Genomic DNA, 19250 nt, shown 5'->3' on the forward strand with positions numbered 1-19250 from the left:
AGTATTTCATTTACACGATACTGAATATAAGTGTTCAGCGGTGGAGCGAGCATTTTATAAGAATGGCATTCGTTGTTTTGATAATGTCACAGTCATTGGAGCTGGCTCAGCATGAGGCTACATTGTTAAAGGTTAACGGTCCATACTTCTTGCGCTTACCGAGACATCCAGTTTTGTAAGAGCAACGTATTAAGATATTTATCAATTCTTACATACACCTGTACCCATGATTTTAAGAGAAAGCACCTGTCTTGCTGGTATATGTTTCAGGGAGGGGTGGTAGGAATTCCAGGAAATATCGATCTGCTTCATTATGGTTAGGTCATCCATATATACAAAATAGAGAAGGTCCAGAAGAGGCCAACAAAAATGGTGCCATAATTGAGAGCTGAGCTGTAAGAATAGGGTTGACTTTCAATTTTAATTTTGCAAAACTTTGATAACGCAGATAGTGAACACTTGTTTGAGATGTATTGGTAAAGCAATGAGATGACATAACGTGAAATTAAGCAAGGAATCTGTTAACAAATGTAAAGAAGTCCATTTATTATGAGTGGTGAATTAATCAAATAGCATTACTGAGGACGTAGTTAATAAGCACCTTGAAATGTAGGAGAAATAGGTAATCACACACACACACACACACACACACACATTGATAAACATGTAGGTATGTTCATTATTATGAAGTTCTCGTAACTACAGTATGTAGACATTGCTGTATAGAGTCGACTCTTGGTGTCTGAAACTTGCCTAATACCGTATAGTTTTGTGTCAGGATTATCGTATTTTTTCTACTTGTACTGAAAAATTGTGTGAGATTCGTGTGAGTTGTACATCTGAATTAAGCAAAGCTACTTAAACACACTTACCTGCGGAAATGCATTCAAAACCATTTACTAGCTTGTGAGAAGGAAGAGCACTAGGTTTTAAGAAAGTGTATCATTCAGATAAGAGTCAAGCATGGTTCATTTATGTAATGGCCCTGGCCCTCACTGTGGTAAGTAACTGAATGAATGAGTTGTGTTCTCGACTTCAAGCCACGTTGTATTTGTTGCATGTGATCATACGGGGACATTGTTCACTGGACATTGTTATACTTTTACATGTATCCTTGCTTCTCGTGTGTTGTCGTTTTCCCTGTGCGTACTTTCTCCGCCATGTGAAAGCCTGACGAGTGAAAGCAATATTCATTGTTGATTGACAGCTTTGCTACCTTTGTAGTGCTGTGAAATGGAAGGTGATGCCAGTCAGCCTTGGGAAGGATGCAAGCATTTTCTTGGTGTTGTGCGAGTTCGTTAACACCTCTGTTATGAGTCAGACGCTAGTGAGTGGTTAGGGGGTAGCATTACGGAAGGGGCTTTTGAGGTTTGAGTGATGTGCAAGAGAGAAGAGTGATTGACGACAGTTGACGGTGGCGAAAGTTTAAGAATAATCTAAAGCGCTTGCAGTGTTTTTTCTTTTTTATATATAGATCATTTTGCACCAGTTGGTATAACAAAGAATGCCGCAAATTTTGGATGTTGAAATCAGAAGAAAGAAGTATTGTCATACGGGAGTATTAAGCTTTAATGGAAAATAAGGAAAGACGCAGTAGGCATTAGTTACGCTGGTACCGTAATGATGATTCATCGTGTTTAGTCAGTGGAGTAAACTGTGTTTTCCTTTCCTGGAGCATCTTCTTCTCGGGAATGTTGGGAGGATCCATCTTCGTTGGTGGCAGTGATAATGCCCTACAGTTTTACCTCTGCTTTGTGTGTTAAGAAGGAGAGTTTGCCAGCGTTGATTGAGCAGCAAACAGACATCATGCAATAGGGTTATGTGATGTGGGAGAGGGCTGGTGGCAGCTCTGGCAGCTACCCACATCGCCTTGTTAACCAGTGATGGAGGGAGGTAACGGGATCATGGTGGCCTCGAGGTACCAAGGTGGTGATGTTACTTTATACAGTTTGTTCCTTGGTAACTGCAGGCTTCGAGGACGTTTTCGTATTCCGTATATCGTCCTTGCTTATAATGATAATTTCAATCAAAGTAATTGGGTATTACTGCATAAACATCATTGCAAGATTTATTACTTGGCATGATAAGAAATTGAAATTAATAATTTCAGCACATTGTGCTTGACTACGAGAGAATGGATGTTTGCAAATGAGAGCTGTTTTGACATAAAAGAAAATTTTCTGGCCCAGCCTTATTCTACAACACTGACCTTATGATTGAGTTCGATTACTTTTTTCTTTAAGATTATATGCGAAAGCCTTTTGTAAATAATCCCTGGGTATGCATGTGGAACAGACTTTGCTTTGGAAGAGAGCGCCATTCTGAGACTGACCCGTATTGTCACTCATGTGCTAACACTAGTCAAGGGGGAAAGATGGGCTGGAATTTGCAGCTGTCGTAGTTTGTTAGTTTTGTTTTTTTAACCTAAACTTGGTTTAAGGTTGTTTACACATGTTACGGTCAAAGAGGTGGGTGATGTGATGCACTGGTTGGTATCTGGCGATCAGAAGGGCAACCAAGCTTTTCATTTTTACCTAAAAAAAAATGAGGTTGAGTTCATGTATTCTAACTCATCTTGTGGGCACAAGAAAGGATATAAAGTGCACAAAAGGTTCAGGAACTGGGCCACAATAGCTATTATGTAACGTTATATTTTTGATGGACTATACACAGTAGGCAGGGTTGAAATGTCTCTAAGATCTTTATTTATGATGTAAATGCTTCCATGTATCCCTTGATGTTTCGTAGGGATTCTCTGTGAATTCGACGATTTTACACCCCTCAAAAGCACAGTGTTGCAGGGTGTGAAAGTAATTCTGATGTACTTTACATCCTGCGTGTTTTTCATCAAGAGAACCCATGGGTATATCTGTTGCAGTCGAGTCTGGCCGCAAAACATTAGGAATGTCTGGCGATCCTGTTTATGGAGTCGTATACTGTGGCGTTTTTGTAATTCGTATGTGATAGTTGATGGACTGTCCATTTGTCTTAGTCAACAATAAAGAGTTCTTTTAGAATCCTCTGGATGAATGTCAAGCACGTCTACCCTAATTATAATCACCGCCGTCTTTGGAAGTATAAATTTAAGATAGTCCATCAGTCTGTCATGCATTGAGCCCTATATGGTGTGACGGAATCCAAAGAAAATGTACACTAACTGCATTGTGGATAACTCAGTTATACCGCCGTCGTGCATCTGATACATACATATTACAGTCTTGTTGAAGGGTGTTTAAGCCTAGTAATGTAGAAAGAATAATTCGCGTTTAGGAGTGTTGTTGATCCTGACTTTCCATTTTAGTTAGGATCCGTCAGCGGTACAACAAGTTACAACCAGCATCGTTTCTGGCTTATTGTAAGACCCGTATGTGTATATTCATGATATACGAAAGTTGTTCCCTGGTGGTAATGTCGATGTGACTCCTAACTTCACCTTAGGTTTGCAACCTTAGGAATTGCTTGTGGAGAAAAATTGGAACATTTGAAGTCAGAGGTATTTATTGTCCATGAGCCACGACACATTGTCATTCTTTCTGAGCTCTGTAGCAGTTTTACATCTAGAGAAATGCCTCGAATCAGGAAGAAAGTCTGGAAGGTTTCTTTGGATTGGAATGCTTTTGTATGTGCATTCGGATGCCGACAGGACGGACGATTGACTTTACTTCTCTGCCCTTAATGCTAGGAACACCTAGTTCTTTTCTCATTAAAAGTTTCAGGTTTTCTGGTTCTGCTGAAAATGAAACAGCTGTATTTTGAGTGTTCTTAAGTCATTTATCCGGCCCTAGAGTAAGGAGAAATGCAAAATGATCAGAAAACAAATATGTGAAAGGTGTGTTATTTGAACTATTCTGACATTTGCTTAATAAAAAGGATTGAAGCCAGCTACAGCTTTGGAGTTCTCCAAGCCTTGCTCTACACTGGCAGCTGAGTCTAGTTACAAGAGCCCTACCCACAGCAGCTATTCTAAGTCGAGATTAAAGACACATTTAGTGACCTATTATTGATTGATAATGGTGACTCCACTTGTTTTATGAGGGTGTCTTTTGGGGATTGTTGTTGGTATTCTTAGAGATGATAATCCCTAGTCTCCCAGATTTCTGATATAATGTTATCATTTCATTACAGTCAACATCGTTTCGAATGCGCTATGATTTGTCAAAAGTAACTTAGACATGTTAATGACTTGTTACGTTACGATACAAAGCTAAACGTATTGTCTTTACTGATGTGAAGTGCTTAACGATATCATATATCTTAAGTAAGCTCCTTTGAAGGGCAAGACAGTGAGTATTGATATACTGTATTGCATTAGTGTTGCAGCAAGTCATTGCGTGATGCGTGCAGCGGATGGGGAGGGGAAGGACTTGTGGGGGGGGGGGATAAAGGGGGTTTAATGACGCTCATTACGAGCATCCGCCAGATACTATCTTCCCCTCATGCCCACGACTTAGCCTCTGTGGTGTCACTGTTAGTCATCTGTTCGGGAAAACTGGTTAAAGTGGATGATTGTTAAATGTAAGCGTTTACGTGTCTTCTTGAGGACTGGGGAACGCATCATATCTGATTGGTAATGGCTCCGTGGAAGTGTGATGGGGTGTAACAGAGAACATGTAAAACTCGGGTACAAGTTCAGAGTTCAGGCAGTTTACATTTGTAGCGGGTGTAGCGTGTAGTTGTCTGGTTCGCCTGACGGTCGTCTTAGAGACTGCTGTAATTAACGTAACGAGTTTTTATTGTCCTCACCTTGACTCCTTCCTCTGCACTTTCCCACGCTGATGGGGCCATTGGAAAGGAAAGGTTACCGGGAGATGGAGGGAGAGATTGAAGGATCCGCTTCTTGCTTACACATCTGCCTTCAATTGCGTAACCCTCGAAAGTAGATGATACACTGCAGGCACCCAAGGGTGAGGTGAGTGCGGCTGTGGAGCATACATGGAGGTTTGTGTGGTGTCTAGTGTTGACAGTCAACTGGGAGTAGGAGTGTTGGAGTCACCGGCACACACATCGCAAGTGATCTAGGCTGCACAGTTTATACATACTGTCGTCCATTTCCCTTGTGTTCAGAGTATCAAACATAGTTGTGGCTGCCACTAACGGGGCACAGTTCTTGGTACGCCCGACGTATTTTGTGTGACTAGGATGTTAGTCCCCGAAAGTTAGGTAAGGTTTCGTCATAGATGATGGTGACTTTTGGTTTAGAAGTCCTGTTGTTTGACTTTTGCATTAGAAGTCCTGTTGTTTCTTGAAGGGCAATGTCGTGAAGTGCACATTGCTGTAAACTGTTACTTAGATAAAAGTTGTTCCACCAACACCGTATATGGGAAGTGCCTTGGGTCTGTGAGGTTGTTGTGTGCAAGCTGTAAACTGGTTACTAAATCACTCTCTTTGTCATCTACGTCACGACAGAAGTTCATTGGATTGCGTGATTTATAGTTGCCGACATACAGTTAGCAAGCCTCTCTGCTTCCATGAGATTATGTTTTGTGGCGCTAGACAGGAGCGTGACGTACATAATAATGGGCAGCTTGCTTTATTATGTTGTGCTGGGATATAGCTGGTGCTCGACAGTTTCGGGTCAGTTGCCGCTGACTGGTTACTTGGGTGATCAACTGCTTTTTTTTTTTTTTTCCATCAGAAAATTTAATCATCCAGTTCTTCGACGGGTTTAGGGTCATATGTATTTACAGATTATTTGCAACTGAGGGGTGTGTTTCCAGGGTAATGCTTGAACTTGTTGTAAAAAAAGATTTACGATGATAATACCGGTGGTTTGTGCATATATATATATATATATATATATATATATATATATATATATATATATATATATATATATATATATATATTGTATCTGACTTTATAATGAGTTTTTTTCAGCCATTTACTTCCATCTCCCAGTCCTTAGATATGTATTCCTTCCCGTGGAGCGTGTCCTGGGAGAGAGTGGGAGGAACTGTTTGTTGTTTGAGCAGGTGGTGAGGGTGGAACTCCCTTGCCCACCTGCCTGTGCCTCCATCGCCTCACCTTTTGTTCCTGGCCCAGCTTGTTTGTAATCGTGCCTTTCTGAGGTCTCGTTGGTGGGCGTATGCGTGGCCCTCGAATAGGAATGAACATCAGTTGTCTAGCATACACAATACTGAATCCCCCCTTTCACCCCACCGCCTTTACAGAACGCTTTCACGGTAGGTGCCAGTCATTCGTGAAGCTGTCTGTATCCTAGCGCTTATATATTGTGGGTACAATCCGTGTCAGTATTTCTCCCACTATCATGTACTGTACATTGTATATCAGGATTCCTTCAGGCACAGTATGTGTAAGCATTCCTTTCATATTATCGTATATGATGAAGCATTTTATATGTTGGTATTCTCGTGTTGGTACAATCTGTTAGTATTGTATCTGTATTCTTATGGATACAGTATTGCTCTTCATACCTCCTGCACTATCCCAGCTCGCATAATTTTCATTGAGGTTGATGTAGCTGCAGATGATGCTATGAATATTTCTCTTGTTTGGTGACTGGAAGAACTAGTTTCTCGTTGAATAATCTAGGGTATGTTTGTTGGAGGATTCTTAAGAATGTAGAGCTCAAGAGAAGGTTCAGACCAGGAAAAATAAAAATTACTAGAGTAATAAATCCTCTGCCTCATCTGAGGTACTCAGTTGTCAGTGAGTCGAGTATTCTGATGGCTTTGCAGAACTTGGGTTCCCACAGTCCCTTCCCCCCACAGGCTGGCAGGTCAGCGATGCCATGGTAATTAGAGAAAGATTTATTACTGGAACTTGATGATTAATTCGTTCCGACCATCTTAACCTTTACATAGTGCGTAGGTTTTCTACATTGCTCAGCTTCACACAGTACTGTCGCATCTTGTTCTTGGAGAGGTCTCACACAGCACAGCAGCAGCCCTTTACATGCGAGTTTCGCTCAGCTTCTTCCGCTTGTTCCCGGCAGCCTATCCTAACTTAGTGGCACGTAGCATGTCATCCCAGTATGGTTTAAAACACCTTCACACACTAGTACCTCTCATAGAACGTACCATTTTTTTTTTTTTTTTTACTACAGTAGTTCACTTTAATAACGTTTTTTTTTATATTTGATGCTTGCTGTATAATTACCCATGTTGTCTTCTGAATATAGTGCCCTTTGTTCTTACCTAATTACATAATTATACTTCTAGATTGAACAATGCTGGTTTTCTCCCCGGGAGTCTTGTTTTATTACTTTATGATAACTTTATTTAAGATTATTTTTTGTTTCTGGTACACACTTCATATAGTATTGAAATCCAGTTTTCAAACCCCCCGTCTGGGGAAACTGGGGAAACTTGATTTCTAGCAGACCCATCTCCTTACCCCTGGAAGTATTGCATCAGAACTCGCTTTATTGTCATGGGGTGTTGATAGAGAGACGACTTATTTTTAATTACTTTACCATGGATGCATTTTCGTCACCCTGGAAGTATATCATAGGAGAATTCCGCTGGAATAATAAGTTATCGGTATGTTAGGTGTCAGTAGAGACATTATTGTGTACAAATGGTAGTGCTTTTATTTCACCCCTTAGGTTAGATTTCGTCTGATTCTGCGTTAAGCACTCCGAAACTGGATCCTTGTACGTATCAGTTCCAGCCAGACACCCACTCACACCTTTTACACATCGCTTTCATACGTCGGTCCGTTCACACCCCAGTATGTCCCTAGGTACCTTTACACAGATCAGGTCCCCTCATACACCAGCCCATTTCTGCTCCACACGTCAGGCCCTTTCACACACCAAAGTAGACCAGCTCCACATGTCAGATCCCTTCACACACCAGACCAGATTTGCTCTACATGTCAAGTCCGTTGACACCAGCTTGGACCTGCTCCACTTGTCAGGTCCCTTCGCACACCAGACCAGACCAGACCTGCTCCACATGTCAGGTCTTTTCACACACTAGACCAGACCTTCTCCACATGTCAGGTCTTTTCACACACTAGACCAGACCTTCTCCACATGTCAGGTCTTTTCACACACTAGACCAGACCTGCTCCACATGTCAGGTCTTTTCACACACTAGACCAAACCTGCTCCACATGTTAGGTCTTTTCACACACTAGACCAAACCTGCTCCACATGTCAGGTCTTTTCACACACTAGACCAGACCTGCTCCAAATGTCAGAGCCCTTGACACCAGATCAGACCTGCTTCACATGTCCTTAGGTACATTTATACACTAGACCTTACCTGTACCACATCTCAAGCCACCTTCGCATAACAGCCTTGACCCGTTCCACAAACGTTTGGGAAACTCCCCGGCACAAAATATCTGCAAGGTGCACCTGATCAGTCAGGTTCTGGGAGGAATGAAGGCCGTCGGGCCGCGGCAGGAACAATGCTTTTAAATCAAAGAAGCAACTGGAGAGTCTGGTCTGAAACCGAGCTATGAAAGCAGAAAATTCCTCCGAAACTAACGTGAGATTAACAGACGTCAGGAGCTGCTCGACTACAGGGCGGGCCCTTCACGTACCAGACAGACCCCCCTTCACTACTCAGATTAGATCCCCTGTACTCATAAGACCTCATGTCAGGTTCCATCATACGTACGGGTGGAACTTACGTGCGATAGTTCAAACTCCCAGGCAGACACCCTGTTCATTCAGGTCCCTTTAAACACCCCAGAACTTCCTCCACACGTTAGGTCCCTCGAGACACCAGACCTTCCTGTTTATTGTTCGGATACAAAGGGCGAGTGGCCACACGGGGAGTGTAGTCGCTCACTGTACTGTGTAGATGTCCTGTTTGTGTTGGAGCCAGTCTTTCATGTCCCACCTGGTGTTTTCTTCGAGTCTTTTACTGTAGTTTGGCTCCCTTAGATTATGCAGTTACTCAGCAGTGTTTAGATTACGCTATGTATGCTATTCAGCTTCTCATTTCGTACACACACACACACACACACACACACACACACACACATATTTAATCGCCGTTTCCCGTGTTAACGAGGTAGAGCCAAGAACAAAACTAAAAAAAGGTCTCATTTACTCATAATTATTCTCTAGCTGTCATGTGTTAAGCACCGAAACCACAGCTCCCTATCCACAACCAGGCCCCACAGACCTTTCTGTGGTTTCCCTCGGCTACATCAAATTCCCTGATCAGTCCGCTGAGAGCACGGCTTCCCGTGTATACCACTTCGTTCCACTTCACTCTAGCCCGTGCACGCCTTTCATCAGCCTGCATGTTCAGGCCCCCATTGCTCAAAAAGAAGCAAAGGGGACGAATTGCAGAGGCGTAAATTGTTGAGTGTACCTGTGTAAGTTGAATGGGAGAGTGGCGAATGAGAAAGGTGGTGTATGCAAAGAGCATCAGATTGGGGGGGAACGATATGGGCTCAGGAGTGGTAGAGGATGTGTGGATCATGTGTTTGCTTTCAAGAATTTTTGTGAGAAACAAGAGAAACGGAAGGATTTGTTTGTGGCATTTATGAACCTGGTTGATAAGAAGAGATACTCTGTAGAAGGTGTCCGAACATATGATGTGGAAGGAAAGCTATTAAAAGGAGTGAGGAGATTTTTACCAAGAAAGCAAAGCTTGTGTGCGATTAGGTAGAGAGGATGGTGAGTGGTTGCGGGTGAAGGTGGGTCTACGCCAGGGGTACGTTGTTATGATGTCGCTATGGCTGTTTAATCTGTTTATGAATTGGCTCTTGCGGGAAGGGTTTTAGGGAGGGGGGTAGGTCTTCAGTCTGTCACCTGTGTCCGGGGGCCTGGGAAGTGAGTTAGGTGTTGTTTGCTGATGACACGGCTCTGGTAGATTTGAGTATGAAATTTCAGGAGTTGGTCTCGTGAGTTCGGAAGAGTGTAAAAGAAGTTGAGTAAATATGAATTAGAACAAGGTTATTAGCTTTAACAAAGATAAAGAGGCGGATGATTTGGGTGAGAGTTTGGTCGGAGAAAACTTGGAGGAAGTGAAGTGTTTAAGATTGCTGTCAGTGGACATGGCCGCGAACGAAACAATGGGAGCCGAAGCGCTCCACAGAGCGGGTGAGGAGGCGAAGGCCCTGGGCACATTGAGGAATGTGTGAGAAATGATGTCACTATTTGAGGTAGGCATGTTTGATGGTTTAATAGTTCCATCGGTGTTGCATGGGTGCAAGACATTTTTTTGGATGAGAGAGTAATGAAGGGCATTTTACGGAAGGGCATGATTATGTTGTAAATGAAGTGTTTTAAGAACTGAAATGAACTGGACGTATTGAGAGGGTGTGTGAGGAGAGATTGAAAGTCGTATGTGTGAGAAGTGAAGGGGATAAGGAGAAGGGGAGACCTACTTGGGGTCAAAAAGGCTTTTGAGTGCACGTTGTCTGTTTATATATATATATATATATATATATATATATATATATATATATATATATATATATATATATATATATATTTATATGTTTGTATATATAAACAAAGTACGAAGAAATTATTTTTATTTTAGACCATTTTTAAGTAGTATATTACTCCCAGATGTAAGTGATGCAATATATATTATCTCTCAGTAGAGTTATCGTCTTGGTAATGCGTTTCTTTGTTCACAGGAGGAACAAGTTCTTATTCTCACAAGATAAGTGGCATGAGATTAACTGTGGCGTATGCGACTAAAAACACTGGAACACAAGCATATGTAGCGGCTCATGTTGCTTGAAGTGTAATACCATGCCGGATCACACGGCATCATAGCTTGTTGACGGTTTGTTGGCTAGCGTCCGCTCATACATGCTCGGTTGTGAACTGTTTACATTCTTTACTGTGATATTGTGTGGATCACCCTTCACGTCCCAGCATTTTAAAAGCTAGTAATCAGGACGTGTAAGTAAGGTTTTGTATTTACTCATGTAATGCGCTAAGACGTGAACTGGCCTCCCGCATGGAGTGCGTTTGGCAGTGGAAGTCCTTCGCCCAGACAGCCTGGATGTAGTCGAGATTCAGGTTTCTCATGTGTTGTGTGACCTTGTGGTATGCATTACGGCTAACTTGCTTCTGTGTAATGGCTCACATCTGGTTTTCATGGATGTTTCCAGACATCAACTGGGTGTGCGAATGTCATGTTGATTGGTCATATACATCTTTCATTCCCAGTTACGATGGCTTTAATGGGGGGGCATCGTTTTGTATGTGTTACTGCAAGGTCAGTGTAGAACGATAGGGTCCTCAGGTCCCGTATCTTCTGTTGTGTCTGCTGTAAAGTGAAAAATGACCACACTAAAGGAACTTTAGTGGTTTGGAGTGTCAAAACAGCAGTACTGGACCCAGGTACATGGATTTTCCAAAGTCCAGTAATTCTTCGTACCGTATGGTCCCATATGGTGGCTGGGATCAAACAAAGAGACTAGCCCTATGAGCATTGTACTTGTCTGTGAGTTACTTATAACACACACATACACTAGCTGACACCGGACACCGTTTTATATACATCCCTCAAAGGAGAGGACAAACAGAGGTGTTTGCTGCGAATCTTTAAAAGTCCCCGTGCGGGCATCGGACTCTGGAACTTGTAACTCAAGTTAGCGATGATGATGCTACGCTACGGAGACTCGCTGATGTCTTGATGACCTTCTTGGTATTTCAGGTTTTACGATATGATTAATGGCTTAATTATCTTGATGCATAACTATAAATGAGCATTTACCGGTGAAGGCATCTTAACGTAATGGTTATAGGTAACTGGCTTAGGTGATCTCCCGTTATTATCCCCTCATTTATCAGGGAATATCAAGAAATATAGTGATACCTGTATTCTAATAACTTCCGTTTATCTGTCCATGGCTTCGTAAGTATTGTTTCTCGTTTTCATTCATGGCTCTTCGTGTGATTTATATGATTTTGTTACCATTATTATTAAGACAGTCAGATATCGGAAGTGTGATTCACATATTGAAGGCCGATGTTGGGGAAAGAAATGACAGTAATTGTATCAGATAATTCCGCTCGGTCACTTGATTCCTGACTGATAACTTGCAGATGTCGCTATGTGTTCATGTCTCGTTGGCATGGTTCTTTGTAACGCTCTGTAACGGTATCATATTCGTAGTATCAAGAAAACTGACGCGAACCATGTGAGAAAAATAAATATAGGTTATGCACCAGTGAACTAGTCCCTTTAAAAAAAAAAAACCGTTGGTGATTATTTGTGTTAGATGTAAAAAAAAAAAAAAAATGTTGAACTTTCACTGGCCTTAGAAAAAAAAAAAGTTGTGGTATATGTGTAGAGAGTTGGCCTGGGGAGAGAAAGTAGTTCCCCCGTGCGAGATGCTGCTATTGTTTTCCGACCTATCATAACCTTGATCTGCCCGTCTCCTCATGGCCGTCCCCCTTTGACAGTTCTCTCATTACAGTCTCATTTACCAGCCAGTTGACTTTAGCCTGGCCCTCATTTGTATACATTGTTTTGCCTGTGGCGTAAAAGATAGGTGGATTACCGTGTGGGTGTTACTTTGTTCCGACATTGTGGTAAGACAACTTTCCGTTTATGGGTCACCGGCTGCAGAACTTGTTTGCCTCTCCCCGCGAGCCAAGGCGTTCCGTGTTGTCATTGTATATGACGCTTTGTCCGGCTTCTACACGGTTGGCAGGGCAGTGAAATTGGGTGTAAGACAATAAAATGAGAGTTGAATGAGCGTGTTGTGGTGTTAGTATGGCATACGTATGCCGTGATGTACCATGAAATAGCACGGCATTGTGAGGTTCGGCGGTGGCGTTGCGCCAGTATCGGGGCGTGTGGCTGGCCGGAGTGGGCCGATTCTTCCCTCTGCACCACTTGTTCTAAAACTGTTGATTATTTCGTTTCGAATCCTCTCGCCTCTCCAAGTTGGCTGCAGATGCCGGTAAATGTCATTATCATTCAGTGTACTGGGGACTCGCATTGTACAGTGCTATTTGTGACATAGTGTAATGGCATCGGGCGAAAGTGAAGCCCGATCGTGAGTGGAGAATTTTGTGAGGCTTGGTGCATCCGAAACAGGCCACCTTTGTCTGGGTAGATCGAGAGATGCGCACCGCCTCAGTGCGGAGGGGAGTGCCAGTGTGTGTGGTCACATTTTTAAGGGTGCTGGTGCCTTGTAGTAAAGTTTACACAACGACAGTATCAGCAGAAGCTTCTGTAGTGGTGGTGAATAAGAGCCATCCTGCTAAATATATCAGACAGATGTGGTGTCCACTACGACCTGTTATGACTAACCGCGTCTAGTCCACATTCTGTGCATCTCGCTCGTCCACATTCCCTCTTGTAATCAAGTTGTTAGTAATTGCTTGGGAAATCGATAAAACTAATGTCCATCGTTACTGGAATCGTAATTATTTGATGATACTCATGATTACAGTAGTGATCTTACTTCACTCATTAACACCTGCTTAAGACACGCGTGTAATTCTTGTCTTAGGACGTTTGTGGAACGGTTTGAATGCGTTAACGCTGTTCATACGAATCTGTGTTGGTTGTATGTGGTGCGTCCTCTAGAAGGTTGTTGCTCGAAGTAGAGTGAGCGGCGTGGGCGACATGTGGGAGATAGGCATGGGCCCTCGTGGCCAGTTCATGTTATACCCTCCCCTCCCCTGGCCAAACGCCCGCTACTTCCGAAAACAGGTAAGATAAAATATATTCATCGTACGTTGCCTTTAATATTGTAGTGTGTGTGTGTGTGTGAGCGTAGCTTGGATGTTGATAGTTGATGAATGTTGGCCCTTGCTGCGGGTGTGACCGGCTGCCCTTGATGGGAGACATGGGAACTGACATCTTCGGTCACACAAGTCTGAGCTCGCATACAGTAGCTGCGTGGGATTTCTCGTAGAGGAAGAAATATATATATGTATATTAAGATATTCAACTAAACTTTGCTTTAATATTGCTGAAAACCGTAAAAATTTTCGCTTACCATATGTGTCATTATTTTGAATAATGGAAGGCGTGTTGTTGACGTCTGTTTCCGATTAAATGATAGATGACTGAGGCATTGGACTCTTTGACCTTACATGATTGAGGAATTGGACTCTTTGACCTTACATGATTGAGGAATTGGACTCTTTGACCTTACATGATTGAGGAATTGGACTCTTTGACCTTACCTTCGAGTCTAGGAAAATAAATCAAAAGGAATGATAATCTCGTTACGTTTAAAGGACAGCTTATCGCCGCTTTAGCTCATACTTTTTTATGTGTTGGTATAAGTTAAGATGAGATCGGTTTAGTTGTTAGTACACAACATAAATTATCTAGAGATAGCAATGCCATTTAGTAGAATAAGAACTAAACTCTCAAAATAGCAGTTGCGCCTCTCTGGAAACTAAGCCACGCGAGTCATTTGTTTGTGTTATGAAGGAGCTGTGTAGTACTTATTGTCATTGTGTCCAGAAGCTTATGGCGTTAGTGTTGTATTCAGCCTTCCTCTAACATTTTGTCTTTCCGTTACGGTAGATTTTAGCTAAACATGAAGTTGTTTTGTAGAGTTTTTCTTGCTTATAGTGATCACCACATCTTCAGCTACCAGTTCTCCTTCCCTGCAGAAAGTGAACAGTTAGTTTCTTGGTGCAACATTGTCAGTAGTATGTGTAGAGGCAAGAGCTGATAACATCCCTGCATGAAATTTGATTTGTTGATGCTCGATATAGCACAGTGTGTGTGGCTGAAAAACATAACACGGATTGTGATATTGTATCTCGTTCATTTCTGTGATTACAGCAGTTGGTTAAATGAAAATCTATTTTGTGATTAAGACATGCGTTGAAGAATGAATTTGTCCGCATAAGATGAATCACAGTATTAACCATAACGGTTTATATAATGTTTTGAATGCGTGTTTATTTATATTCATTAAGTGTATTGGTAATGCAATCATTGAAACGCGTCATGATTTCTTCATTAGTTGAGTCGGCAAGGACGTCGACCGTATGACCGATGTTAAAGTGTTTTTGTTCGTAGTCATCTTCAGCCATAGTTCCTGGGTGTAGGTATACAGCGCTCCAAGCTGAGCAGACATGATTTTTCGTGAAATAAACGTATTCATCCTGTACGTGAGAAAACAAGTGTACATGGTTCTTATGCTGTTCTCGACGTTTCAAAGTATATACGTATACAGTCTTTGCGGACGTGTCTACCGTAAACACGTTTATAGACGAGGATTTCTTGTATATCGTTATGCTTCAGAAGTATATCAGTCGTTTTATTTACGTAAATGAGTATGAGCCAGAATCCAATGCTGCCGGAGGTAACATAACAGAATTGTGAATAGGGGTTAGGTACTCCTTTCCTTCAGAATATATGTATATTTGAATATCAAAATAACTGTAATGTTATAACTCTTGAAGAATAATGCCCGTCTATGAAAAGTAAAGACGAATCTCGGCTAAAGCCAGATAATAAAGCTGTAGATATGAAGAAGATTACCCCTTGTCCGACCGACTGGAATGATTTGTGGAGAAACAGGTGCACGTTGAGAGGGAACTGATGTAGTTGTTGTACATCCATGACTCTCCTGCATCAGTCATAAGATGGAGTTTCGACGATGAAAAGTGTGCTAAGTATGGTGGACTTGTATTTTCTGCACTTATCAATTTATTTCTAGAACTTACAAGTCGTAATGTGTACCATGATGAGTCTTTAACTTGCAAGATATAATGTTACATAACACCAGATATGTAAAAGTATTAAAGACTAGCTTTGATTACAGATTATCGTATATGATAAGCAGTAATCTAGATTTCACGTCTAATTCAAGTTTCTAAATAGGTGAATGGATATAATAAAATGAAATTTAGTCATTTAGGAAGCTTTTCAACCTAGGTTATTTTTGATTTTATATAAGACATTGATATAAAGTGTATTGAAGGAATATTGCTGTTTAGATGAGTAGAACAGAATATTGTGATTTTTTTTATATACTGTATGTTCTTGATAGAATGGCAGAGAACTCTAATCACATGATGCCTTGGATGTGGTTGGTGCACACCGAACTGCCATCACCATGTACACTGGGTAATGTGGGTCAGGGGAACGTAGAAAGGGTACGTGCGTAGGATGGTAATGGGAAATGGTAGAAACTTTTACGAGACAAAGTGGAGGTTAGTGGAATATTCCCATAGGACGGAATGACCGGTGTGAGATGGTGCATAGATGGAAGATATTGAGCAAAAAAGATGCAGGACTGTGGAAGACCAGCGACATGAGCAAGTGTTGTAGGCAATTGCAAGTTGTAAATGCACGAAATACGTTTCATTCTTCTGGTTGATCAGAATAAGTTGTGTGAATGGAAGTAATTTCAAGTCGATTTGGAGAGTCAGGAGTGAATGATACCGAGGGGAAAAAAAAGATTGAATTGTTTGTAGTCATGGCTTCCATTGTTACCCATATTTATTTCCAACACGAACCTCGTCGTGAATAATAAGATTAATCTCAGCGCTGAAAAGAACAGGAATATCTTGTTCTGGTGAGATAGTTGCGAGATGTTTCATGGTACAATCTCAGTGAGAGGATGGTGTGTTTGATCGTATCCAAGTACATGCATCGTATGACATCGCATTGTAGTTATTTTCATTCGGGAAGGGTCAGAGATCAGGAATGTTAAATCGTAGAGAGGCCAGATTGCCAGTGCTCGGAAGTTAGGGGAGTTAAGTATACAAATGAATCAGTAGAAATGCTCTTTGATGATAAGGTGACTGAAGTTGATGGTACCATTTGGTAGTAAGGTTAAGGTGTTGGGAAGCGCCTGAAGTTATCATTAGGTAAAGCTATCCTTAACGTGCATTGTGGCGTAAGAAGATTTAGAGAGGTACTTGCATGTGATAATATAAGAACAGAGTTGAAATGATCCTTTTGTATGGTATTTTAAGAATAGGGTTGAAACTGTTATTTAGGTGTTCCCTGATGTAATAGAGTTTGAAGCGGTCCTTTACATGTTGCGTTGTGGGGGAGGGTTGGAGTGGTTTATCGCGGCGTAGTGAAAAAATAGATTATGGAATATTGCAGTGAAGAATTTTAATGGAGAAGTAGATGATTTAAGTGACTGTAGACTACAGGGAATGGACGTATTAAAAGGAAGTCTTAAGTGTGCGGTTAATGCTTGTAAACCAATAGAAAGAGAACGAAGATTAGCGTATTGGAAATATTGAGAATGTCATAAAAAAGTGTCGATGAAATGCAGGAATGAGATGTATGTGCGTTACAATATTTCAGTGGTGCGCGTGATCTAGATATTTGCTGATAACCACCACGAAAATGAAACATGGTAAGTTCCCTAGTGCACTTTCGTGTAATCACATCGTCAGCGGAGATACAACAATGAGGGAAAAGACGTAGAACAGTCAGTTGATATACAAGGAAGAGACGAAGCTAAGACGCTAGTGTCGTCTTATCGTGGTTAATTTTCTTCGTGGTTATCAGCATATGTACGTGAAATTTAATACACAGTTGTAATTGCCAATATCTGCATTATGGGGAAAGTGTTAAAAAGTGCTGAACGAGTTCGGGAATGTGGATTGTGTTATGTAATTGCTTCTTTCCTTTTTGCGGAGAGGGAGTCCCATTTCGAGGTCTCTACTGTTAGAGTGACTTTACATACCTTTTTCACTTCATCCACAACTCTTATTACAAAAATACTCGTTTACGTGGTTTTTAACGTTTCCTGTGTAGCTTTTTGTTACTACCTCTGGTTGTTCTGTATTTCCATCGCTCAAAGAACTATTCATTGTTGACATAATCAGACTGGTTGAAGGTTTTGATCGTCTCCCCTTGCTTCTCTTTATCCCAGTGATCAGTTAGGAATATTATTCTTGTAATACTGTTGCTCAATCCACCAAACATTGGGGAAAAGTATGCGTGTGAAAGTTATGTTACAATGTGAGTTTAGTTTCCTTCACACGAATTTCGATAGACAGGAAAGTTGCATGTCATTACTATTTGAGTGTTACAAGGAGACAGTTTTACATTCGTGTTGCCCCATCTAATCCGTGCACGTTCACCATAATACACGCATACACCCCCTACTTATATCAGGCAGCCATCCATCGACCTTCCCCTGAGAGAGGGACTCAAAACTTGGCCCCTTAGTGTGTCCAGCACTAACCACTGCACTACGGAGGCTATTCTGTTGTGGACCTTCATCTGTTTATGTGTTCCGCATAGGTAATAAATACACGCAAAAGTAAGCGGTATTGTTGATTATTTTCAAATAAACTCGGGAGGTAAGGCAAACGATTATACAAAGGATTGCTTCGTCCTTGTATAGATTGATGCTCTCACATCTGAAGAGATTTTAGCTTTTCCATCTTACTAATAGTTTACTCCAAAGCAGTTTGACCTTGGGACTTGACCCACTTGCCCACCGCTGCAGTGTTTGTTCACTTTCTCTCTTGTATAAATATTACTTTGGTTTCTGCTGACTCCGCTACGATGTAGACCACGCAATGGTCGGCAAACTACTGCGTAATGTTGCTGTGTAGCCATTGGCAACACAAGGGTGAGCCGTTGTGATATCTGTTTCTTTTACTCCACCTCGAAGCTTTGGAATTCTTTACCCGCATAATGTCCCCCCCCCCCCCTTCAAGACTTGTCTTTTTTCCATCGTTTCTAAAGCCATTTTCATATTCTAGTAAAGGCCTAGTATTGATGTGGACTTCATTCCGTGCCTGAAGCTTCCAGTATGAAAAAAGTATAACTTCTTGTGTCGAGTGAGTTGGCGCCTACATTGTTGCCAGACGCCGTGTGGTTTCCGGTGTGGTAGTTTGGGCTGTTCGCTTTATCCTCATATATAACCCCACCGTGACCACAGTTTCCCGCTTGTGTTGGTGCTTGTAGTAGAAGAGGGATAGCGGCTGCCTTTGTTGGGAGACCTTCATTGGTATAACCGTGTGATTCTAAGACACTGCTGAACCTAACCTTCACATACCCTCGTGGGAACTGCACATGAATACCTTCATTTACACCGTGTTCCTGTGCACTCACACACGAAAGTCCCTTTGTTGAGGCTCACACAGTCTGCTCTGTTAGTATGACACAAGCATCTGGGCTGTGAAATATCATGGGCTCATTTAAAACGCAACAGCGTGACGAAGAACTTGTTATCGTGTGCAGGTGTGAGCAGCATATGATGAACGCAGTTGCTGTCGTAGTAATTTCACTTGGCAGTTATCGGATTTGTAGATCATACATAGACAAGAGCGTGGGAGTCCAGCAAGATCGCTGGTGACACTTACAACTGACAGTCCGTCTGGCCTTCCAGCAAGT

General features: G+C 41.8%; 1 protein-coding gene across 13 annotated transcripts in view; it reads left to right on the forward strand.

Annotated features, from left to right (window-relative positions):
* Positions 1–19250, forward strand: part of cno (adherens junction formation factor afadin) — a 585480-nt gene that overhangs the window by 496329 nt on the left and 69901 nt on the right. The gene's annotated exons all lie outside the window — the stretch shown is intronic.

The sequence above is a fragment of the Panulirus ornatus genome, chromosome 19 (genome assembly GCF_036320965.1).
Source record: "Panulirus ornatus isolate Po-2019 chromosome 19, ASM3632096v1, whole genome shotgun sequence".
Taxonomy (NCBI): domain Eukaryota; kingdom Metazoa; phylum Arthropoda; class Malacostraca; order Decapoda; family Palinuridae; genus Panulirus; species Panulirus ornatus.